This window comes from Corvus brachyrhynchos, unplaced genomic scaffold (genome assembly GCF_000691975.1).
Source record: "Corvus brachyrhynchos isolate BGI_N302 unplaced genomic scaffold, ASM69197v1 scaffold152, whole genome shotgun sequence".
Taxonomy (NCBI): domain Eukaryota; kingdom Metazoa; phylum Chordata; class Aves; order Passeriformes; family Corvidae; genus Corvus; species Corvus brachyrhynchos.
In genome coordinates, this window is record NW_008237447.1 from 99,627 (window position 1) to 125,012 (window position 25,386).

General features: G+C 39.7%; 1 long non-coding RNA gene across 2 annotated transcripts in view; it reads right to left on the reverse strand.

Moving 5' to 3' along the window:
• Window positions 1–2,273: 2,273 nt before the first annotated feature.
• LOC108446039 overlaps window positions 2,274–25,386 on the reverse strand; it is a 184,497-nt gene continuing 161,384 nt past the window's right edge. For both annotated transcript variants that reach the window (XR_001861144.1, XR_001861145.1), the window contains 5 exons: window positions 18,046–18,181; window positions 12,312–12,341; window positions 7,144–7,193; window positions 5,589–6,006; window positions 2,274–5,063 (listed from right to left, as the gene is read on the reverse strand). This is a non-coding gene — a long non-coding RNA (uncharacterized LOC108446039). The remainder of the gene's footprint in view (window positions 5,064–5,588; window positions 6,007–7,143; window positions 7,194–12,311; window positions 12,342–18,045; window positions 18,182–25,386) is intronic.

The window sequence follows — 25,386 nt, forward strand, 5'->3', positions numbered from 1 at the left end:
CAGGAATTCCATATTGCAATCAAATATTTGACTCAATTTTTACTGCTGTCAAAAAACATAAAACACCTTCCCACAGACTCTTTTAAAATAAAAATCAAGAGTAGAAGAAAGTTTACTGTATTTTTCAGTGGCGTGAAGAAATAGCACGTGTTTCTTCATAGGAATTGTGAAATGCAAATGCAACTGCCTTATATGCCCAGTTAGTAATAAATCATATGTGACCAGATAGGTACTTGCAAATGCTGAGACTCTGTTTATCAGACAGGAAGTTCAAATCAACAGCAATTCATATTCAGATACAATTTTGTGTTTCTTTCCATCATTTTGGTGTGTCCATTAATGAATAGACAAACATGATTTTTACATTGAGAAAATTGGTTGAATGTGTAGATCTTCTCAGCTGTTGCTGTGTTATGCAATTATATAAATCCAACAAATAAATACATCCAAAAATGTTGTTCAGGACTGGAGATACAAGATGACTCTTCAGGACTATTATAAGAGGACATTTGAGAAAGAGTATACATAGCATTGTAAAACTTTCAAAATAAGTGGGACCCTTTCAGTCATTTGGCAAACCTTGATTATTTGTGTGCAGATAAAGACCCAAACTCACCAAAAAAAAAAAAAATTCTCTGCACCTCATTTATTTCACAATATTCAGCAGTGAAGAAAGGTCAGAAAAAAGGAGTAGCATCAGGTCCTCTTTTTGTATGCTGTCATCATTTTCCCTTCATCACTGCAACCTTGTCTTCAGGAACTGCAAACAGAGAACATACACTTCCTGTTATACCTCTTGAGGACTGCTCAGTTGGTAAATCTTCACCAGGACCCACCAACCCCGGGTAGATAGGGCGGACCAGCATCTCTCAATCACATTTCTTCAAAGCAGGATGCTTGCACAATTCTCTAGACATAGTAGACAATTCCTTTTTTTTCTTGAGCATTGAAATATTGGCATTTGTCACCTTGAAATATACTTTTTTCATTACCCAGTGTAGAGGAAAAGCTTCTGGCTTTTTCTCCTGCAAAGGCAACATGCCTTAAAATCACAGGATGCATAAGCAACATGAAAATCCTCCCTCCGTTTCAAAGATACGGTGCATGTGGTTGTCTAGAAATATGGATTTTGAAAGTGGAGGAACTGCAGAAATTTGATTAAAAAGCAGGAATAATGTGGATTATTCAGCATCCTGTAACACATTACACAGGTATTTCTTCAAAAGCATAAAATCCTGGAAAAAATCTCAAGAAAAGGCAGGCTTGGGAAACCTCAATAAAGCTCATCATGCAGCAGAAGTGGATCATTTTGGGTACAATGCATCTGTGAGCAAATTTGCCTTCATAATGGGAGGGAGCACTTCCAAAAGCATAATTGGGACCTGAGAGATGCAATAAGCCTTGCACTGCTACTGCATGCAGGGACCAGCTCCACTCATCGTACACAACTTGATCACAGGAGCGTGGAGAGGAACTTCTTTGTAGCTTAATATGAATCTCCCAGCAAATCTGAAGCAGCAAAATGCTATTTTCTCTTTAATGAGAGGCAGTTCAAAGAAATGGCTCAGAAAACAGACAAAGCAGCTCACTTGGAGAAAGGCGTTTGCTGCCCTTGCTGCAGCACAAGATCACAGGCAAGCAAAGCTGCACTGACTTTCTGTACCTCTTGCTGATCTCTAAAATGCGCCCTGAGAGTTAAAAATAGATCCCAGTAGAAAGGGGGGTTTGCTCTGTGTTTTCCACCTTAGAAGGCACAGTTGGACTAAAGGGTCTGGAATATATCTCGGTGTGCTAATTGAATTTAAATGTGTTCAGAGAAGGGGACAGGATCCCACAGGAATCTGCACTCCTGTGCTTTTATGAGTGGATTTTTTTGTTTGTTTGTTTATCTTCCACATTCCACTACCCGGCATGTTTTATAAGGGTTTTTATTATACATAAATTAAATGTATAATCCCATAAATGGTCTTAGTACAAAGGCTATTTGATCATCCCTTCTCCTTGTATTTAATTCACTCGCAAAATGATGGCATGGAAAAAACTGGGGGAAAAAAACTTTCCTGGCTCCGCTAGAGTCCAGAAGCTAATTTTATGACATCTTTAACAAATATAGAAATTTGGGGCATGACAAGGAGGGAAAGTTATGAGAAAGAAAAAGAAATTTCTTGTACAAGGAAGCAGAAATTACCAAGGCCTAAAACATCCCCCTGAAATACACAATGGTTACAGGGAAAATCTCCTCAGTTCAGGTGGTTTAAATCAAATCAAGATCAGAAGTTTTATCGATTTATTAACAGCTCATAAATAACTGGCAATCTGTGACCTGGGTATTCAGGGTCTATACCAGCAGTAGAAGAGATTCAGCACAACACTGGACACTTGTAAAGTGTTAATAAGCATTTGCAGATGCTCCAGACCTTCCCATGCCACCTCCAAGGCACACAAACCCCAAAGCCCTCCCCAGATGCCCGGCCCCAAACACGTCGTTGCTTTGTTGCTCCTTCTCAAGTTGGCTCCAGATTTTTTTCAAAGTTTCTTTTTAATCCCCAGTTACTCTTTATTCAAGCTGATGGTCATATTCCTCAGTTTCTCCACCAGTTTTGGGCAGATTTTGGGGTGTTTAAGTCCCTGGGTTTATGACCACTTTTCTAGGTTTGTAGCTTGTGTTATCCAGGCCATCCAATCAAAAGGAGGGGGATTGCAGGGTGGGCACTGCAGCTCTCCCCTCGTGTTCCAAAGAGAGGAAATGACAAATTTTTGGGAGCAGCATGTCTCCCTTTGGCCCCTGGTAGATAATTTTGGCATTACCATCCAGCTCAGCTCAGCAGCAGCACCTCAGCTTTCCACTTGTGTCAATCAAAGACCCTCTTAAACAGGCAAACTCTTTACAATTAGACCCAACATCTATCTGAAAACCCAGAGAGTGCCATGTTGTGTAATTTGTTCCAAAAAGCATTTTCTGTGCACCAGAATGAGCAGCAAACCTGAGAGCTTTTAATATATAACCTGATATAAAGGCAGCTACAAACATGTTTGTCATTTACATTGTGGTAACAAAAAAATGAGTTAAATTGGAGCTGTGAAAAAAAATAAATGAGTGCATGACACAAATTATTGCTTTTACAATTAGATTTTGAATCTTCTATTATGTCTATCCCTTAAAAATAATGCATTTTTAAAATTACTGTGGTGGGGAAGGAAATGTATGCAATTTATTAAAGGACTTTTTACACTAGTCACTTCACACTGTAATAGTCAAAACATCCTATCCAGATGCATTTCTCCCTAAGTATCGTATTTTTGTTAAAAATTTGGATTGTGCTGAAATTTATTGTAAAATCCCTCACAATATTCATTGCTTATGTCTCAAAATAACAGCTGTCTTTTGAATGGCTCAAAGTCAAGTTTATTAAGCCAGATTATAGGTTGGATTTTTAAAGATTTATTTGATTCTGCAATTTTTATAAATTTGGGGTTTTAAGAAGAATTATGTATCCCATTATAAATTTTAATGTAACCAAATGACAAATTTCACAAAACTCACATTAGAAACAGAGATGCTGGGGGGTTTTGGCCCTCATTCTCTTGAAGTTGCATGCTCAGGTTCAGCCAGACATTAACGATAATTAAAGAATAATTAAATAAAGATAATAAAGATAATTAAAGAATAGCTGAGATTGGGCACTTTTCTCCTCACACCTCATTTACAACACACTGTCAGTCATACAACAAAACCAATGCACTGGCTTTTCTGCCCACCTGGAAGTGGTTATAGCATCATGACCTAAACATTCTCAAAAGCTCCAGTAATATTTACTTCTACTTCACCCTGACTCTTTTCAAGGTGTCATGGGCTGGTACACTCTTACTTCAAAACCAACAGAATAAAACAGATAAGTGATAGGTAATTAATTATTGGGGAGCCAGAGCATTCCTTCATTGTATTTATCTTTGCCCTCACTAATTTTTATTAAGTGTTATTTTCCTCCTATAAAACAGCCAGAGAGACTGGAATTCAGGCTTATACGTTTGGTAAAAGGAGAAAAAGCTACACATAGGACCTTGCTTCTACCCACATTAATATTTATGCACGCACTTAATTCTCCTCACCTGAGTGCAATTAGGGACTTGCATAGGCCTTTGCAGAACTGGGGCCAAAATAATTACAGTTTACACAAGACTGTGACAGGGAAATATTTCATTACCACAATTAATCCTTTAGAGCATTACGAAAAGGCCAGTTTCTCAGAATAAAGTAGAATATTTGTTGCTAATCAAAGGTAAGGTTTATGTAATGGCAATAGATGACATTTAATAGCACAGGAATATATAATATTTAACAGCTCCATAATCCATGGTAATTTTTATTTCCCTAATGTTTACTGCAAATGGGAGAGAAAGAATGAGAAGGCCTTCCCTTCTAGTATCAGAGACACTTGGGTTACATTTTTACATTGGGTGGCACTAATTCCCTATTAATTGGAATTAATGTAATATGCAAAACCCACTACAAATTCATGGTGTTAATGTATAACTTTAGAGCTGTTACACTTTACAAACCATATAGTACAGCACTAAATGAAGGCTTGACTGTACCTTGCACAAGTTTTAATAACCTTCAGGTGTTCTTCAGCACCAAACAAGTCAGATCATGTTTTGAGGTGCTGGACAATTTCAGAACCCTGGACTAGTCTCAGGTATTCCATACGTGTTCCTGTCAGCTGCCATCATGAGGAATTGGTGTTAAATCAGATAATTAACCAGTCTTCACAGGGATAGGCAGTGGAAAACTATTGCCAAGAGAACTGAGCATTTGCATTTGATTATAAAGGAGCCTCTTTTTTTTAGGTACCAAAATTTCCTATAAATTAAAAGATACAAAATGATGTAGAGAGCAAAGTGGCACACTAACATCAGCTCAGATGAAAAACCTTGGCATGCTTTACCACAGATTTCACAGGTTTAGAGTCCAGCTTCCTGCTGTAGTGCAGCACAGACCCTGCCAAATCCAGTCCCAGAGCCTGGGGAGCCACAGCAAAGGGGCTGATTCCAGAGATGCCACACTGTGAGGGGAAGAAGGGAGAAGCAAGAGACAATTGTTTAAAAAGGTGCAGGAAGAGATGCACACATGTAATGCAACACAGGCAAAATGAACCCTCGTAGGATCAGCCCCTGACCCCGAGTACATAAAATATCACCTTAGTGTGACCTCCCTTGTGCCTGGAGCAGCTCAGGCCCATCGTGTTCCTGGCAAGCTCCCAGAGAAAAGCACAGGCTGGGCACAGTGGTGAGAACTGGGCATAAAACCACTCCCGTGAAATGGAGCACTGGGCTCCAAGCAGCACAGGTTTGAGCACAAACACCACTTTTTTCATGTAAGGATTTCTGTAAAATAACTGTGACTGGAAAGACCCCTGTTTGTACCTCTTGATCCACACAGTTTTAAGGAACCCAGTCATGTTACAGACTCTCTGCTCTTCCCTGTTTCAATACCTACACACACATAGACAATGCTGCTGTTCCACCATGCCCAGAACACAGGAGGACAGGAGACTGAGCTTTCTAACCCCATTCCTTAAGCGTGTCACCTGCCCAGGGTTCAGAGAAGTCAGCTGGGCCCGCCACTTCCCAATTCTATTTCCATTTTCCGCCCTGTTCCCTCCGCGGCCGTCCCGCTCCCAGCTCCAGCACATGGGGTTTGCTGTTGATGACTGCCAGGTGAACTCTCACGAGAGCCACAAGTCCTCCTTGCCAGCACCAATCACTGGCACAGCAGTGGGGGCAGCTTCTCAAAGGAAAGCCTTTCAATGGATCCATGAAGCAGCAGTGAGAATCTCCAGAAGGAGCAGCGAATTAGCAGTTGATACAAATTGGGAGGAAATGGCTTTTCTGGAAGGTGGAAGTGCATCTCAGAGGATGTGCAAAATTAATTAGAAGTTAGAAGAAGAATTCTGAAGGAAAGAATACGTGGATTTTCTTCTTATCAAGGTCCATGCAAATATAGCCCTAAAATAAATAGAAAAAAAAAGCCAAGATAAATGTGTTTATTTCATTTCAGTATGTAAAATTGTGTGTGATTAATTTACTGTTAGATTAACTACAATTTTGCACAGTTTTACAGAGAAAAGCCTAGCTCCCGGCTGGAGGTAGTAGTTGGACCACATGGATATGTTCCACAGGATAAATTTTTCTTTCCCCTTAATATTTTAATAATTTTCTTACACTTGCCTGTACGATTTCAAGGAGTATTTATTTTGCTGATGAGTAGACATCTGACCAGCAATTCTTATAGTATATTATAAACTCTTGAGGTGACAAACACATTTACAGAGTTAGATTTGTTTTATATTTACAGTGATTTCCATCTTAAACTTCCTCTTAACAGAAAGGAAATTTCCTAGCATTATTTCCGAAAAACAAGTATGTTCAATTGTTTTTCAAAAATTTCCTGGGTGATTTGAGAGAATTTTCTGGTAAAATTAGTTGTAAGATATTATGTAACCACAACAGTATTGGCAGGATCCCCTCCCAAAGACAAACTCATACAGATTTAAACAAGGTTACCTCATGAAATGGAGTGAAATGCAGAGTGAGGAACAAAACCAAAATGATTTATGAAGTCCTTGGAGAGTGAAAATAAGTAAAGTAAGATAAACAAAATATGGTATAACTAGTTTGACCTACGGATTTTTATTGATTTTTGCCTTTATAGGCTTGGCCAACCTAACAGTGCACTCTTTATGTGAAACTCGCTTGTATTGGGGTCTAGTGGGAGCCAAAGACCCAAATCAAAGCTTTTTTTTTTCTTGTTTTGTGCTTTACTACCATTTAAAAAATTAATTTAATGTTTGTACTGAAATGCCAGGGCAATAAAGGGGTGTTTTATTTTCACAGTTGGTATTTTTTTTTTAAGTGAGCTGTTTATTGTCATGGAAATGATTTCATGTGGCTGGCCCAAGGAAAGGAAAATGTGGGGCAGGTTGGGAGGGTGCTGTGACAGGACATTCTAGTCACAGCTCTTTGCAAACTAAGGTTGAACCTAAGCCAAAAACCAAGAGTGTGAGAAAGGCAGCTGAACTCTGAGCTGGGCCAAGCAAGAATTTCAGCAGTGGGACATTCCCAGCCTCACAGCTGTGGGAATACCTCTTTGGAAAGTGCTGGGTGCAGTTCCTGAAGCTCTCTGTGGTGTTAATCTGCAAGAAAAAGGAAGAGAAATGGGGATTCAGCAGAGCCTTTCTGCAGCCGTGACATTAACAAATGTTTAGAATAAAGTCTACAGCGTGAAAAAGCAGAAAATGTTTCAAAATCAATGAAAAAGCCACGATGTCTCTTTCAATTTTCTTGCTCTTCATTTTTGCTGGAAAGCAGAAAAGTAGATTACTGTAATGATTAAGACACTGGCCCTCGACTCACACTCAATTCCCTGCTCCCGCATGCTTTTCTCACCATTTCAGCAGCAGAAAGGGCACAGAAGTGGATGATAATACACTAGCAGCATGACATTAAGGAAAATTAGATTTTTGTATAGTGGGAAAACTGAGTATGAAAAGCACTTGTAGTGACTGGCCATTTTGCACTCCCAGCTGGGGTGATGTCTGGTGATCTTTCAGAACTGAAGAAAGTCCTGTATAGAGAAATATTCAGCATTTCTGCATCCACACTTCATGATTCCTGTCCTCAGGAATGAGGATCGTGGAGTAGCTCTTACATGCTGCAATTATGCCCTAAACTAGAAATTCTTAGGTCCTGCTACCTGCACTGCTGAGCCTTCAGAGTGCCTGGAAGAGCTGTCCTCAGCATGTGGCCTCAAAGTCTTTTCCTACTTAACTCTACCAGGAGATGGGAGGATGGGACAGAGGAAGAACCCAGCATTGCACACTCAAACCACAATACTACACTTGAATCACTGCTGCTGACCTAAAAACATAGACCCTCAAGGACTCACACTGGACCCAAATTTTGTGTTGCATCTGTGCTGAAAAAAAGCTGGAATTTGAATGCCATTCCAAATATGAAAATTCATTTTGCTGGAGAAGTGCCAGTATATTATTTTTTTAATTATGAAAATAGTTAATTTTATATATTGCTCTACAAGGCAGGAAAAGCAGTTCCAGGTCCCAAGGCAAACACAGTGTTTGCTTCTCTTCTGTTACCTGTTCTCTTTTCGTCCCCTTCCATATGTCATCTCTCCCTTTGCTCTCTCCTCCTTACACTTACCAAGTGTTGGAAGTTAATGAGATAAGGGAAGGTCTCTGGCCCCCCTTAATGTTGTCAGGCCACTGCAGACCTGCCCCAGTGCCCTCCTGTGCTGGCAGCTCTGATGCTTTGTGTGTGGGGTGCTGTGCTAAAAGGGTCTGTACTGCTACATGAAAATTCAGTGTCCACTTCACCTGGGGATCCCCAGCAGTGCTGATCTCACAGCAGCACCTGAACCAGCCTCACAAACCAAACCTGAGCACATCAAACCCAAGAGCCCCCTCGCAGTGTCCACAGGGTAAAAAGCACAGAACCAACATAGTTCCATGGTGAATGTGTTAAAATCCATGTGGGCAGAACAATTCATTCCCCATCTTCTCCTGCTGGGGAATTCTCCAGTAGGGAACAGTGGTCCTGAATACTGATTGTGTTTGGAGAGGAACATCATTGAGGAGTGCAGCTTCACCTTATTACTGCTACAGCAAAAGCAGGAACCCCTGCCTTTCCTGCAGGTTAGCAGTGCCAAATCAATATTCCCCTGGCACAGATCTCAGTGATAGGCCTACTAACAACACTTTTTTTTATTATTTCTTCCTTTTAATTTCTCAGAGGGATGGAAATTATCTGTGTGCAACAACCTAAACAGTATCAGCCTTGAATCAAAACTTTCTGCTCTCTGTCCTCATCTAATGCATGAAGTTTTATTTGACTGTTTGGAATTTATGTCCACGTTTCTGGATAGCTCTGGTGAACTAAGCTACAGGTTAAATTTATTTTTGGAGTCCTAGTGAAGAGTATGGCTAAGAGCTATAAGAACAGTTAAGAGCTGTGGCAGCTAAAAGATGTGTTGTGCCCCAGAAAAAACAAAATATTTGGGGCCTGCACCCTCTCTTATCAGAGAGTGCCTTCCACATACTGATTTAGGTGGGGACATGAAGGATTTTCTGCAGGTCTCTGGGGCTCTTATGCTGAGGGCAATGGGCCCATGAAAGGTGCAACACTTATACATTTTCAAGTGCATAAAAAATGTGGGTATATTTACTTCAAAGTATGGTGATGATATATCTTGAATTGCTGTTATATCACCAAGGAAGCAGACATATTCTTCATTTCCTAGAGTGTCTGCAAGGGCTATACAAATGTTGGGAGGGACATAATTTTTCTGGTTCAAATACAGATATATCTGAGGTGGATTCATGTATGAGAGCAATTACAGACTGCACACCACTTCAGGAAAACGTGTTTTAACAGAAAAAAAAAAGAGGGGAAAAAAAAGCTGTAAAGTAATTGAAACTACAAAGGTAATGCAGGCAGGGAAAAATTAATTACCCAGTTTAGAACCTGAGCAGGGCACCTCTGATTAATAGGACTCTCTGGTGAAACCTGCTGTGGGAAAGTTAATCAGTGTTAGGGGCAGGATCTGGGTGCTGTGTCACCCTACAGCAGCCCAAAATATCCAAACTGAATTTCAGGGATAAGTTCCAACACTAATTTGGGCTATGAAGGTGGAGGGAATGACACCACCAATTAGTTGTCCATAAATTCCACTTCCTGCCAATGTGATCGGTGTCCATTATCAGTGCTACTAACAAGGTAAAGGCTGACTTGGCTTGGAAATCAAGATGAGATCATAACTTGAGGAGATGTGATAGCAGGTTGTCATTTTATGTATTTTTCATATGGTTTTGGCTCCTTCTTCAATCTGTGCTCACCACTGCCAACACAACTACATCAGTTGCTGAAAGAATGAGAGTCTCTGTCGAAGGTTGGCCACGTTTCCCTTACACTGTTGTGTTGGCTCTGGAGCACTGGATATTTGTTGCATTTTAATTAAGGACACAGTCTTTAAACCACGTCTCAGACAAACAGTCAGGAAATACTGTCCCAAAGACGAAACTTTCCCTAAAGAAACCGATAAGAGTCTCTGTGTGTTTGCACGTTTGTGTCCCCTTTTCTGCTTTCTGCTGAAAGAGTGGAAACCCACTTCCTACCCCAGTAAAAATGGTAATGCCACTCAGTGATTTTCTGTTTTGATGGGATTTGTGCCCTCCAAACAAGCAGCTGAAAAGAGGCAGTTCAAATGAAGTGGCAACTTGTTGGCTCTTTCTAATTAGGATGGCTCTGCTGAGATGCTGTGCTCTCTTCCAAGGCTCTGAGAGAAAGAGACTGGCAGGAAGAGCAGCGATAGAGCCTGCTTTCCCTTCAGGGCATGAGCACTCACAGCAAACCCAGAACCAGGTAATTGCTGCCACAATTCCTGTGGCCAAGGATCTCAAAAAGGAGCAGCTTTAAAGGAAAAGAAACCTCTCCATGGCTGGATCTGAAATAGAAGTGCTGTGTCTCCCTACTGCAACAGCACAGTCTTGTGCAGCAAGTGTGCCTTAAAAAACAAACTGTAAAGCCCAAAACATTCATACAAAACCTCAGCTCATTTTCTGTGAAGGACGTGGGAATGTACCCAGCGATGTCACGACAGAAATTTGGTAAAATATGGGAATAAGTTGAGACTCTGGTAAGGAGGGCTAGGCAGAATGAAACACAAGTGATCCAGCAGAATAGAGGGGTTCCTATGGGGTCCCAGGCTCTAGAGAGTATTATTTTTAAAATATTACCTATCCTGCAGAAAATACAGCATGATCATAGCCACAAGCACTTTTCAGTGGAAGCTGTTTCCCAGAGCGTAAATTTTGACTTTTGCCTGGTTTAATTTCATGTCAGAGAAAGTATAGGTGGACTTTGCTAGGAAGACACAGGGCATCAGCTCTCTGGCTCAGATATGTGCAGAAAAAGACAAAAGCAGACAGAAGAGCTGTATGGCCTGGAAAATGGGAGAAGAAAAGCCTGGAATAAAATAGGCTTTGTGACAACCAAGATTAACAACTCACCCCTCCGCCCACAAGTGAAGGGCAATGGCTTTGGGGCCATCTGTGCCAAGGGGAACAGTTAATTTCCATGAATAAAAACATTAATGAAGAAATAAAATAAAAAGTACAGCCCTGTCAAAAGCTGTATTAAAACAAAAACGATATGTGTTCCACCAAGCCTGGAGCTTCAGTCAGTAGTCTTTTACCCGGTCTAGCCAATAATATCAATATAATGAGAAATACTATTTTTCCCTTCCCTATGTTATAGTTCACGTACATCTACAATCCTGTGGTAAATTACAGCTGGCGGAAATGGAGTAACAAATCAACTCTCAGTCTCTCTGACATTATAAGGTACATTCAGCAGGGAGACTAACATACACACACAAAAATCCTACACCCAAAAAGCACCTAAAAGCTATCCACATAGTTATTTTCAAAAATAGTATTTTGTTAGAAAAAAAATCTTTCAGAAGATAGTGTAAGCTAAGAAAATATTTAATTAATTGCCTATTCTGTTATGAAGGCTTGGTAACAACAATAAAATTATTGTAATAATTTTTTACAATTATTGTAATAATTTTTAACAATAAAAATTGTTGGGGGCTTTGTCACTGTAAGCTGCCTGTAATAATCTGAAGTTTCATACATGAGTTTTACACAAATCTAGGCAAATTACTTGTGGTATTCATTCACAAACTTACTCTAATAAGCTGGCAACCTCTTAGGAGAAGAAAATTGCAAACTTTCTGATTGTTGGGGGCTTTGTCACTGTAAGCTGCCTGTACTTTTCCAAGCAGTATATTAAAAAACAAAATCACAAGTTGCACTGCCTGAAGAAACGGGCTGTGAAGATAGACTGAAAAAACTCGAGTAGGTTATAACTTTAGATTATAACTTTTTTGCATGTATGCCCAACATATGCTGGTGTTCAACACTGGATCTGCCAGTAACTGAAGGTGATTCTGCAGTTAAGCAGAGCTAAGCACTGAAAACCCAGGGTAAAACTGAAGATTTTTAAAAAAATCTGATTAAACCCCCTTAAAATCGAAATTTGCTGCTCTTGGGAATGATGCACAATTCAGTCATCAAATTCTGCTCCCTTCATCTGCAACAAATAATAATGCTTTAATTAATGTGGAGTATTGTTCGCTGTTTTAGATTAAGAGGTTTTAGGCAATCTTTATTTCATCCTCCTCCCCAACCTTGTGACACTGCTGTTTTGCCTGCACAAACACTTTGCAACCTTACCTTGGAAATGCTGTGTTGGTGCTCCCAGATCTGAGAGGAAAGCAGAGACAGTTAAAAAACAAATAAAAAAAAAAAAAAAGACATAGGGACAGTAACAGCAGTCAAGAGGGGCTCAGGAGAGAGGTAAGAAGAATGGTACAGATGTGCATTAATCAGATGTGTACATCTTTGTGATGTGAACAAAGACACACCTGATTTACAGTGAGGCCCATTTGCATACAAAGAAGGCAAATTCGGTTTCACTTGCAAAATCTCTTTAATTTTAGCTTTTAACTGAAAGCCTGTGGAACAGCCTTGGGACCAACACCAACCTCACTTGCCAATGATCTTTTATCCTTACACGGAGCGGAAAGAGCTGCTTAAACCAGCAGCTGCTGTGATGCAGCTTCACCAAACACACACACACAATTTTGCCTTGCCCAGTTTATCTGTGAGTGTGAAAGAATTCCCCACCTTGTGCACTCTAATAAGGATACACTGGGTTTGACATCAGTGGGCTGGAAAATATCTGCTGTGAAAGCAGAGTCCCCTTTTCCCCTTTCCTTGCAGCTGGAGCATTACCTCTTTACACATCTCTTCAGGACACATTTTCCTCATGCAACTCCCTGTCTTTGGCACAGATTTCCTCTTTCATTTCATGAATGCAAGTTTAGGAGTGGGTAGGATGCATGGCCTTCCCACTCATGAGTGTGATCCAAGGGTATGGTCCAGAGAATGCTCCCACATAAAAGTCAGTGGCTGTTTGGAAAACAAAATATATTGAAGACTAAACAAACAGGAAAGGATTTAAATGCATTATGGACTCTCTGGAGGAACCATGATGTTTGTCCCATGTCTGCATTCTGAACTGAACACAACAAGAATTAAAACTTTTGTCAGAGAAATTATCCATTTGGGACATGCCTGAAGTATCCATTCAGTCAATAATTTGAAGGTTTGCATGGCTGAAGAACTTTCCCTTCACTACAGCATTTGAGCCCCAGAGCCTGAGGAGAAAAATGTTTGGAAAGCTCACTGCAGAGAAACCGAGCTGGAGCTGAAACTGCAGCCGCAATGATAGCCATGGACATTCATGTCTCAACTGGCAAGAAATTCCAGCTGTATTTTCAATAAAATTTCAGTGGACCTTCTCGTTTCCTGAAGGAAACTGTCTCTTCACCAATCTGTTGTTTCTCCCCTGCCTCGATCTTTGACTGCAGGAAAAAATGTCCTGCCAAGGCCCTTCCCTGGGATGAGATCTCTTACAAAACTAGAGCTGACACTACTGTGAGTTCAAAAAATATATAAATATAAGAATCACAGAGGGACCTGACACTTTAATGACATTAAAAGTATTAAAAATAGTAGTGGCAGACTGGGTAAATTCTGTGTTAGTCAGTGGGCAGACACCAGCAAATTTTGAAGTCAGTGGGAATTTTGCATGCCTTAACCTTTCCCTAAGAAGTTGTGATTTCTTTACTTCTGAAGGAAATTTCGTATTTTTGCCATTTAACAAAAACATTTCATTCCAAAAGCAATTTTAGTCGGTACCATATTGAACTGTAATTAAAGATTTACGATCCTATTAAAAGGTAATGCTGTAGTTAATCCTTAATAATAACACATTTTGTAAAAGTTCAGCATTACACACAAAGATGAGCAATTGATGCCTTCTGTAAAATATTTGCTGGATTTTCCAAGAGTCAGCAGAGTGCACTGCTACAGCTCCCCTTCAAATAATCTATACAATCTACACAATCTATACAACTGTGGAAGTAGCCCAGGAAACTCTAAATATTCCTGGTTTTTTATGACCTATACATTTATTGTACATTTTCCATTTTGATTTTGCAGGATTAGCACACAGATAACCCCACTTTATTTCATACAGCTTTGTTGGGATGATAGTGTCAGAATCACCAGATTACCACACAGTGACTCGTTTAATTGTGGAACGAATGGAATTACAGAATTCAAAATAAGAAGGAGATTACCTCAATTCCAATATGATACATGAACTAGGCAAAACCCCCCCAACAATATCCTGAAAAACAATGCAGTTGTAACTTTAGTAAATTTAAATGAGAGAATTTAAACTATCCCGAGCCTTAGACTGAACAACAATAAGTGTTTGGTTGCCTTTCTGTTATCATATTTCACATACCATTGAATTTGTTGGAAATTCCGTGATGCAAGACAAATTATGGATGTGACTGAAATTTGCTGAATTATCTTTTTACACGTTTTTAAGGAAAAAACAAAACAACTCTGTGGGTGATATATGAATCCAAAGCACCTCTTTCATTTTTCTGCTATGTAAAACTCCTTTTTAGCTTCAGATGATGTAATGTTGGTTCAATTCTGCTTTAAAAACTTCTGTTGAAATTCAGCCTAAACTACAATCAAAGTATAAGCTAAAAACATTCCATGTAAGTGCTTGATGCAAATATTGCAGATAATTTTTAACTGCAGCTGGTTATGCAAAGTTGTTTTGACCATTATTCTACAAACAACAAGCCCTGTCCTATCATGCCCTTAGGATGCAGAAAGGGATAGAGTTGTTCCATTTTGTTCAGCTCCAGAGAGGTGGTGACCAAAGCCAGTGCTAAATTGTCATGATAAAAAAATTTTTGAGCTTATTTTTATGTAATATCTTTCTTAACCTTTTCCTGGGCTTCAAAACACCTCATGCACATCAAATTGTTCATAAACCACTTCCCCTTCTTTACATTTTTGCTGTAGTAGCAGTGGTCAGCGTGGCTTTTCTGTCTGCACCAAGCCCCGTTGCTGGGTTTAGGGAGGTGAGGGGGTTTCTGTCTTATCTCCAAATGAACCCAAAGCAGCCACAGGAACATGAGGAGTTTGTGCATTTTTTTTTCTCCCTAAAAAAAGCTAAAGCCATTCCCTGCATCCATCCCTTGAGGACTTTCTGCTCACTCTTTTAGGATGAGAAAGCAGAAGTGCTACCACAGTTGGTCCACCTTGGGAAGCAATGAGCATATGAGATTTTCCAGGATTATCTATAGGGAATTTTGGACTGTGCCCTCAGTTTCCATACTATTTTATCCACACAAGTACAGCAGAATGTGCTGCTTGGTTCATTTCCCTCCTGAGCCTCAGTCCAGCCACTTTGCCCTGAGGTAAGAGGAGAGGAGAGATTGCTCCCTGGCTGTATTTCATCTCACACAGTGGGACACAGGAGCTGAGAGTCACTTAAAAACAAATGGACACTGCTGTAGGGGCCATACAAAGAAGGTGTCTGCCTAGGAACTCACATGGTTGGGGTTTTTTCCAGCTTACACTCATTATTTGCTGTCTCTTCAGAGCAAATGTGGTGCTAAATTGGTATCTTAACAGCAGTGAGGAATGTTGCTGACAATCCCAGCATGGTATTTCCTTAACCCGATGGAATATGATTTCCAGAGAGATGAAATGTTGCTCTGAAGCAAGAGGAGCTGCAGCAGGTTGCTTTTTTTGTGAGAGAGACTCTGTTCTGCACCTGCTGTATCCAGCCAAGGCACCTCAGTCCTAGCAGAGCTCCCCCCACTGCCCTCTGCAGGCACTTCTGGCATGGATGGCACCTGCAGTAAAAACAGGCTTAGTGCAGGTCAGTCAACACCTAATTCAGCACCAAAATAAGTATATTTTATATGGAACAATTTGCAAACAACTTTGGTCTCTCTGGTTTTCTCAGAAGCTGGATTTATTTCCTTATCTGCAGTAATGTTTCAGCCATTTTACATTTTCTTCCTCCTCAGCTGTGGAAAGCAATGTTTTCCTTCTGAGGTGTTCAAACATTGCTTGATGGTACTCCCAAGAACTATTTGGAAAGGCAAACCAGGCCTAATTACCATTTCAGCTAAAGATAATTGGTCCAGAGCAAAGGCCTTGCATGATATTTGTCAGTTTAAAGATATTAGGCCTTCGCAAGCTCCTTAAAAATAGCCCAAAAACTGCTGCACCTGTCATGTCAGAATTGTCTCAAGATTCAGGTGGATACTTGAATGGATAAAACAGCATCTAAAAGATGACATCTCCTGGCTTATGACACTGAACATAACACTGGTATTTACAACTTAACTTGAAGTAAATCAAAACCTTTTCATAAAGCCTTGACTCCATCTAGAGCCATGTCTAAAATAAAGGCCTGAGATATGTCTTCAAATACAAGAAACACTATTTCAAGATTTTTTTTTTCCATTTTGGGTAATTCTTCTGCCTTCATTTCCACAGTACAAAAATACCCACCTAATTCACTTGTGAAATGTTAAAATCTTAGTCCACAGGGACTAGGTTATTGTCTCAACTTCCATCATAGCTTCTGACAGATTGTTGCAAGCTAATTGTTTTTCATGTAAAAGAATAATTCCTTTTGAGAAATTTAAATTAATGCTCTCAATTTAATTTTGTTTGCATATCTATTATTATTATAAAATGAAAGTAAAATTACATTTCCTGTACGTCCTTTGTTTTTTTCCTCTTTTCTTGGTGGCTTGATTATATGTCTTTTTATTTTTTTTAATGGAAAATTAATACTAGTATGACCAGACATGACCAGAAGTGCACTCTGTATCATGGTAGCATTGGAATATGATATAGATAGATATAGATATCTCATATACTGATTGTTAAACTATCATGTTTTGTGGAGGTTTTGGAAATCCTCCTCAGTCTTCTCTTTCATGCAATTTTCAAACATTGCCAACACAACACTCCATTTTCCACAGCCCTTAAATATTATGACAGTGCTGGGAGTCAGTTTCTGAATAGAAAATATTTGAAATAATGAAATGTTGGCAATTGATTCCCATTTAGATAGCTTTTTATTACTTTTTTTTTTTATGTTAATATCTCTTTAAGCTTGAGATGAAGAGAATGTTTCAAAATTCCAATCTGTTAATCATCTTGCTTCTGCAATGAAGAAACCATCAGGCCCCTCCCTTGAAACTAAACACATTTAATTTAGCTGTGGACACATTTTTATTTCAGCATATCTGTAGCAGGAAAGTGAAAAAGGAAAAAAAATCCACAGTTGGAATATGAGTTTTCTAAACTCACAAAATAAAGTGATTTTATAAATCACCCAGAGCTACTGAACAAGTAATGTTGGAAATGCCCTCTCAAAATTTATCAGTCCATGTTCCCTAATAAATCAGAGATTACCTACTTTAAGTAGAAACTTCAGGCTTGCTTGTTCTGGTTGAGGTTAGGGAATGGCTAATCCCAGTTTCTCATTAGAAGTGAGTTCAGGTAAAAGAATCAGCCAAAAGTTGAGATATTCACCACAGAAACTGGAGTAATTATTTTTCTCAAAAAATCATTTTCTTGAAAGAGTTTGATTTTCTGCTTTTCTGGGGAGTTTTTTGTTGGGTTTTTTTTTTTAATTAACTCTTCCTCTCTCTAATCCAAGCTAGCAACTAAAACCCCTTGAAGTAAAATAAAAGCAGGAAAGAAATAAGACATTTCAACAGAGATTGAGCTGGAAACAGTTTTTATGACTACACTTAAAGGAAAATTACTTATGCCTTAATTATATCAGCAATATTGATTAAATCTCACTAAGGATAAAAATAAAGCAAATCAGTGACCTATTTGATTATAGGATTATCAATAGTTTAGACAGTATTAGCTTGTGGCCCCAGATCTCTGTCCAGGTTGAATTTTAGGTGAATAATTCGACTTCCTGGGACACACACACACATCCACACCTCTGTACCTGCAACTGAGCACCGTGGATTGGATTTGAACCAGTTACCTCAAAAGCAAATGATCCATCCTCGATTACATCAGTAACTATAACCTTGGCTAAATATTTAGAAATTTCAACAAATTTCGTCTTCGAATTCTTCCAGATTCTGACCTCTTCTTGTCCTTTAGCACCTCAAGAACTGCTGTAGGTAAAGAAAAAAAAAATAGATAAGTTTTACATTGGCAGGATTCATTTAAAGAAAACTCACTGAAGTCTTTTAAGTCCTTTCTGAAACAGGTGATTAATTTATTATCACACAGCACTGGGGATCTGTGTCCAGAACTAAAAGGCATGGCTGTCTAGGCGTGAATGTAATAGGAAAGAATCCTTATCTTCTAAATGTTGCTCATCATTCTTTAAAGACAACTCTAAGTGGCAGATGGTAGAAAAAAAATTAATTCTTAACAAAAAGCATTTTCTCTGCATGGTCATCATACAACATCACATTCGCCAGTTATAAGTACAGAACTTCCATTTGAATAAAGCATTTTTTAATTAAAGGGGGAAATACTGAAATATATTAGGCAAAGAACATGGAAGGGTATCATTTTTTATTTGTTTTTAATTTGCAAATCAGAGTGAGGTCTATGACAATCCTGATTTAGTACACATTAAAGAGCTTTATGGACTCAGTGAGAGATATCTCACAAAGGATAAAGATTCTCAATCTTGGGGCAGCTTAGAAAAATCTTATTATTGATCATTTTTAGGAAAAAGAAGACAAGAATAAATCTGCAGCTACGTCTATCTGAAATGAATAATCACTTTACAGCTTGTCCTGAAACAAGATATTTTCAAGTCCATTCAGACTGACATGTTCTCATGTTTAGTGTCCCTCGTCATCCTATTGATAAGGTGACAATATCCTTGACTGCACACATCCATCGCAGCCTGAGGATGTGCTGACGAGCTGTGGGCTCTGTTTGAAATCATCAAAGTCAGTGTAGAATGTCTTCAATGGCCTTAAACACCGCGAACTCCACCCTAAAAATCCTGAAGCAGAGCAGTGACCCCCGTGCTGTTTCCGTCCTCTGTAAAGAGTGGCTCACCTGCACTTAAAGCTTCCGGTAGCACTGCTGGAGCAGCGCAGTCCTGGTGAAAGGAGTAAGATGAATGTGTCTTTATAAACAAACCAAGGATCTGCTTGCAAGTAAGACCAGGGACTTATAGTTAGGGAAGTAGCAGAAGAAGCCATCAGTTCTAGAAACTATTTGACATGGAGTGGTGCTCAGCCAAAGCTGTGTTAAATTCCTGAACTTAGAGAAAAAGAAAAAAGGCTTATAGAATTATGAATAGTGTTTTGTTATAAGAGAGAAAATAGAAAGGGGGTGCAGGTTAGAGGGGGGAATAGAGCAGGCAGTTTGGGAATTCTGTGCCTTCCAAGCACCTCAGCCAACAGGGAAAGGTAGAGGGAGATGCAGCTGGGAAATTAGGATGAAAAGGAGGCTGGACCCCCCAACAATTTGAGAGACTCCATGGGAAATGCCCCATGGCCTCTCCCTTTATCCAAATAAAGTTCCAGGACTCCTCTGTCTCCTTTTTGGACATAAACCTCTGGTGCTGTGAATTTTTCCACACACTGCCATGAAAGGGATTTTGAATGCTCAGCTTCACACGCCGCAGAGATTCCTGATGTGCAGACAATGACAGGCAGAGCTTGCCTGCGTTCATGGCCTGCCTGATGCTCGTTCCCTGGTACAGAGACCTCGGAAAAACCCCAGGAAGGGGAAGACACGTTTCCAACAGCAAAATCCATTTGCTGTGTCTGAGCAGATGATCTCTCTGCTTTCTCCCAGATGCTCATTCCCACCAGAGCAGCCCCCCTGGATGAACAGCACGTGCAGGGCAGCCTTTCCTCTCTTCTGACACTTCCATACAGCTCCAGCAGATAAGAGTGGCAGGACAATCCGTACGCTGTCAGCCCGGGCCTGATATTCCCTGAGATGGATGCATTCCCACGTGCAATCCTCCAGCACTGCTCAGAAATATCTTCCTTGAGAAAGACAAGAGCCATGGCGGCGTTCCTCTGTTTCCAAATTACAGGGTAAATTAAAAGGATGATTATTAATATTTAATTGAGAGTAACTGGGCATCCAAAAGAGATAAAAGAGAATGAAATAGGATGCAAGATAGAATTAATAATGTATTGGAAATAAGGAATGAAATGAATTGTCTATAAGGAGATAGAAGCTTGAAAATAAGATCCATAATTCTTGTTCAATAACGTTAATGAAAGTTATGAACGTTGATGAAAATGGCCATCATGTCAAGCAGTTATTCCTAGATAATTATTTTTTTTCTTCAGCAACCCTCCTTCCCATTTTATCTTTAAGGTTTCAAACCTCCTGGCAGGATTGAGCCACACAGTTGAATTTCTGCCCAGCCTGTGAACTCCACATACATGTCACCACGCTGCTGGGGTTATGGCACTTCATTTGGAAGCTGCTGAGACTTGATTCTGGCAGTTTTACTTCAAAATGGGTTAACCTAGAGGTGAAGAAAGTCTTTAGGGGTTGTTTTTAGCTGAAGACTAGACACAGTTCATAACACTGACTAATGTTAAAAACTGTATTTTCAAGGAGAATAACCCAGCTTTGTCATAACACAGAAAGGTGGAAGAAGAGTTTTGACCTGCATGGGCTTTGCAGAGGAAGAGGAAAGCTCAATATTAACTCCTGCCACATTACTTCAGTGGTTTTTGTAGCAGCAAACTACCTATAAAATAAAAATGAATACAAAATGCCCTAAACATCTCAACATCCTCAGTTGGTTTCCTTTTAATAAATATATGATGAATTTAAACCTTTTGAAATATATAATGCGATTCTCCACTGCAGACTTGATAAAACTGTATTCTTGATTTTCAGAAAAGAAAGAAACAATTTACCAACACCAAGGGCAAGATATTATTTTTACATTATAGTAATAAAAAGGGCTTTGTTTTCTGAGGCCTGAAATACTGGGCTGAACTGAGATAATTAGATTTTCTTTAAGCTGCCCCAAGAATTGAGAATCTTTATCCTTTGTGAGATACCTCTCACCAAGTGCATGAAGCTTTTTAATGTGTTGCTTGTTTCTTCCTTTTCTAGGGCTTGCTGCAGGTGTTCCTTCTGTCTTTTCCTTTTCCCCCTCCTGTGCACTCCAGACCTCTTAGATCTCTGATAGTTTTTATTTGTACATATGACACTTGTGCCTAATTTCCAGTCTTGGATTTCAGAAAAGTGCAGCACCAGCTCGTACTTTGAAAATAAATACAGTGGCAACCAGCCACTGTAATCAAATGAATATTTTTACTAGCAGGGCACATTACAATTCAGCTCTAGAGCATTTACTCTCGTTGAACTCTAGATTTGGTTGGAGTTGAATATATGAAACTGTTAAAATCCCATTTAAATAAAACATTGGCAGGGGTCCCAAGCCAAAGCCCAGGGATGTCAATGAGAGACGTTTTCTTGGCTTTAGAGCACTGCATGGCTGGCTTTAGAGAAACAGGTTTTTTTCCAATTATATTAAAGCCATTCTGGGTTAGTCATTTACTTTTCAATAAAATCAGTCTTCCATGGCCAGTAACAAAGCTCACAGGTGAGTGCATGGCCACCCACAGGCTTCGAGAGAAAACAAAGGCCACATGTCAGGCTGATAATGAGCAAAGTAAAGTACATGTCACAAGTCATTAAAGATCCATTACTTAGAAAGTAAAAAAGAGTTAAAAAAAAAAGTAAAAAGACTGCATGTCAGAAAGTATTTCCAGAGTACACATTAAATATAGCAATTACAGGAGATACTTAAATGGAAATATGGGACAAATTATGTCTTTTCAATCCTCTTTCTTGTATTTGGGCAGCAGCACATTAGAAGAGTGCCAAAACAGGCCTGCCTTGAGCATTCTTCTCTTATTCCCAGTGACTTGTATTCTGCAAATTGATATTAATGAATCACGGTATCAGAGGAGGACTTGGGTTGGAAGGGACCTTAAAAACCATCTCATTCCAATGCTCCTGCCATGGACAGAAACAAATTCCACGAGCCCAGGGTGCTCCAAGCACCATCCAATCTGGCCTTGGACATTTCCAGGGATGGGGCATCAACAGCTTCTCTGGGCAACCTGTGCCAGGCCCTCACCAGAATTTCTTTCTAATATCTAATTTAAATCTCTCCTCCTTTAGTTTGAAACATATTGACATTCTGGTTAAAAAAACCCAACCCAGGTTTGTGTCAAACCAGAGGATGAATCCTAATGTTCTGAAGGGTTTTGACTCATTTCTGCTGCAGAAAACAGCCCTTTCTTGAATGCAAGTGTTAGAACTGCCAAGAACAAACCACCCAGTGTGTGTCTGTTGTGCTGACTGATTAACATAACCCATGTCCATGTACTTTATGGCCTTTTGAGAGCAGTCTCATCTGAAGAATAGACCCCTTTCCTCAGGAATATAAAAATCCTTCACTTTGACTTGTAGATTCCAGTCCATGCAGCCTCTGCACTCAGCAAGGTTCACAGCAAGGGTCGTGCTTCTGAAGGTCTGTAACAGTTTATGCAAAGGGTGCAAGTAATGATGGTACCAACTGCTTTCATCTGCTTTCATTCATTTGAAAGGCATAGAAGCAAAAGTTATTGTGTTACTGCTGTCAATACAGCTTACATTGCATGTGCAGAAGCAGAGGAAGCAAAAATCCCTTTGTTGGTTGTACTACGAGCCAAGGAATTTTGCATTCTTCCTCATTGTCCCCCAGGTGGGAAGACTGTGATAAGAAGGAAAACACAGCTGAAAAGACTGTATTGCCTCAGCTTCAGTTTTTCTGACATGTACTCAGTGTTTCAAACTTATCAGACAGGAAGGTGAAAGCCTTTTCATTACAGCACCTTAAAAGCTTTGCAGGCAGGTTTATCCTGCCCCATCAGGCTTGGCAAGTACTTTCAGCAGGTTATCTCTGTTACTGAGATAAAAACATCCCAAAGGGTCATTACTGTGAAGTTTAGAAACATTTGGACTGGTTAGTAGCTAATTTACAATATCATTTCACTTGTGGGGTGTATTTCATCGTAAAGGCATTTTCTATGTTTTGGGGACATATTTTCAAAGCAGGTTTCCAATTATTTAATCTGTGGGTTTTGAACAGGTGTTTTGCAGCTGGAATCCTACTTATGGCTTTGAATATCGCCTCTTTTCACATATGCCCAGACCTATGGACAAGGCAGGGGTTCTCACAGAGGCCAAGCCCACAGCCCCACTGACACCCCACACATCCTGGATCTCAGGAAGAATAAACCCCAGCACAAACAGAGGCCACCAAACAGTTCTGCAGAAGAAAATTTGGGGTCCTGGTGCACACCAAGCTGCCATGAGGCAGCAGTGACCCTGGGGGAGGGGTGTTGGACAAGATGATCTGCAGAGGTCCCTTCCAACCTCAGCCATTCTGTGATTCTATAATATTGCAGGTCTCTAAAAGACCTATTTTAGATCTGCATTTTCCCCCAAGCACCCACAAATAGTCTTTAGATACTTTCCAGACCACCACACTTTTTCCTGCTGTGTGAATTCCAGTCTTGAAAGCAGGGACAGCAGAGGAGCTCTCGTACCAAACCTTGCTGCATATCAAGATGTTCAGTAAAGCAAAAAATCAAGGTCATAAAAATCCTTGCATGTGAACTGCTTATCAATAAAGTCATTTGGGAAATTTGAAAGTGGTCACTGTCACAAAGGGAAGGATGCTCACTTTGCCAGCTGGTTAAGTGAAGAAAAACTCCTGTCTTGGAAATGATGTCCACTGAGATAATGATGGGAATCAGAATTGTTACCACACTAAAGGACAGATTTTGCAAGGCCAAGAGCTTTTGATCTCTGTTTCTGTTACACAGCAAACATATAAAGGAATATGCAACAAATTTGTATATCTACATGATGATTCCATAATGTCTTTTTAATGGTTTGCCTTCCACACAAGATCAAATCTTCATGAGGCTTCAAGAAATCTATCACTGTCATGTAAATCAATCTGCCACAGAAATTGCATAATTTCTCTTTATATTTCTACTTTTTTTACTACTTTGTCCAACAGATTCCTGCCCCCCAGGCCAGTCAGAAGTGTGATAAGAAGAGCAAGAAATTACTCGTACTTTAAAACTTCCATTGCTTGAGAAAGTGATTTGCTCTTTCTGTGTTAAATTTTATCAGAGTGTTGTCACTTTAAACTTATCACACTACTGATAGTGAGTGTAAAGGCAGATACTGGAACATGAAATATGATTTTGAATCTTACACTAAAGGGCTATCACAAACTCCTTTTGAAAAATGGCTCCTTGTTTTCAGTACTGGAAGGTGCACACACATGGAACTTTACATGTGTGTCCTTTCGCACGTTTTAAGCTGCTTATATAAAGTTTTACAGTTCCTTCTCTCTGGAGACTATTTCCCTGTCTTTCAAAAAAGGAAAGTACTAAAAAATAGACTTGAAGTTCCCAGGTGCTCATGACTGTTGCATTTCTAGAGCAAAGCAACATTTGCAAGAGTTGTATATAAAGTTTTAACCATTTACTTGCAATGACTCTTGGCTTTAATATTCCTGAGTATTGCACCCACCCCAAACACTCTACACAAACATTTTTGCAGCGTGGAACAAACTGGATGTGCACTATTTGCACACACACCATCAACTTACTCAGCTCCAAAGTTTACTCAGCTCAGGGGAGAGAACATGGCAGCTGTGCTATGCCACGAGTAATGAAACTCCACATACAAATTTGAGCACAGATCTCAGTTTCAACAGAAAGAGATTTCAGTTTGCTCCTTTAACACCTCTTGATAAGCTCTAAGAGCAACAGAAGACCTTCTCCTTTCCCTTGGCTTCTTGCCCAACAAATTTTGCTCACTCACAGCCCTGAAGTCAGCTCTTGATTGTGTTTTGATGTTTCTGCCGACCTATTACCGTATTGACCTTGTGGCAGCCAAAACATGGATTTGTGTTCTCATTTTTCCCCTGCACTCCTTCCACTCAATCAAACAGGCACACAAACTTCCACTCAACAGGAGAATGCTTTTAAGCCATGCTGGTGCTCCTGGGAGCAGTGTCACAGGCAATCTCTTTTCTCTGTATAGAAACACAATTAGCTGACTGCCAAGACTCGCCTTTTTTTGCCTCTTGTTTTGCTTTGCTTCTCCCCACCCTCAGAATATAACAGCCATATTGGACCTTGTCATGGAAATTACAAAACAGTATTTAAAAAAAAAAAAAATTCTTCTGTGGCAGCTCCTTCCATTCTATGAAATATTTAGAGAGAGTGATGTAAAGTACTGGATTTTTAATTTGGTATAAAGTGCTGGGGATGACTTTTTTGTAAGGTGAAAGTGT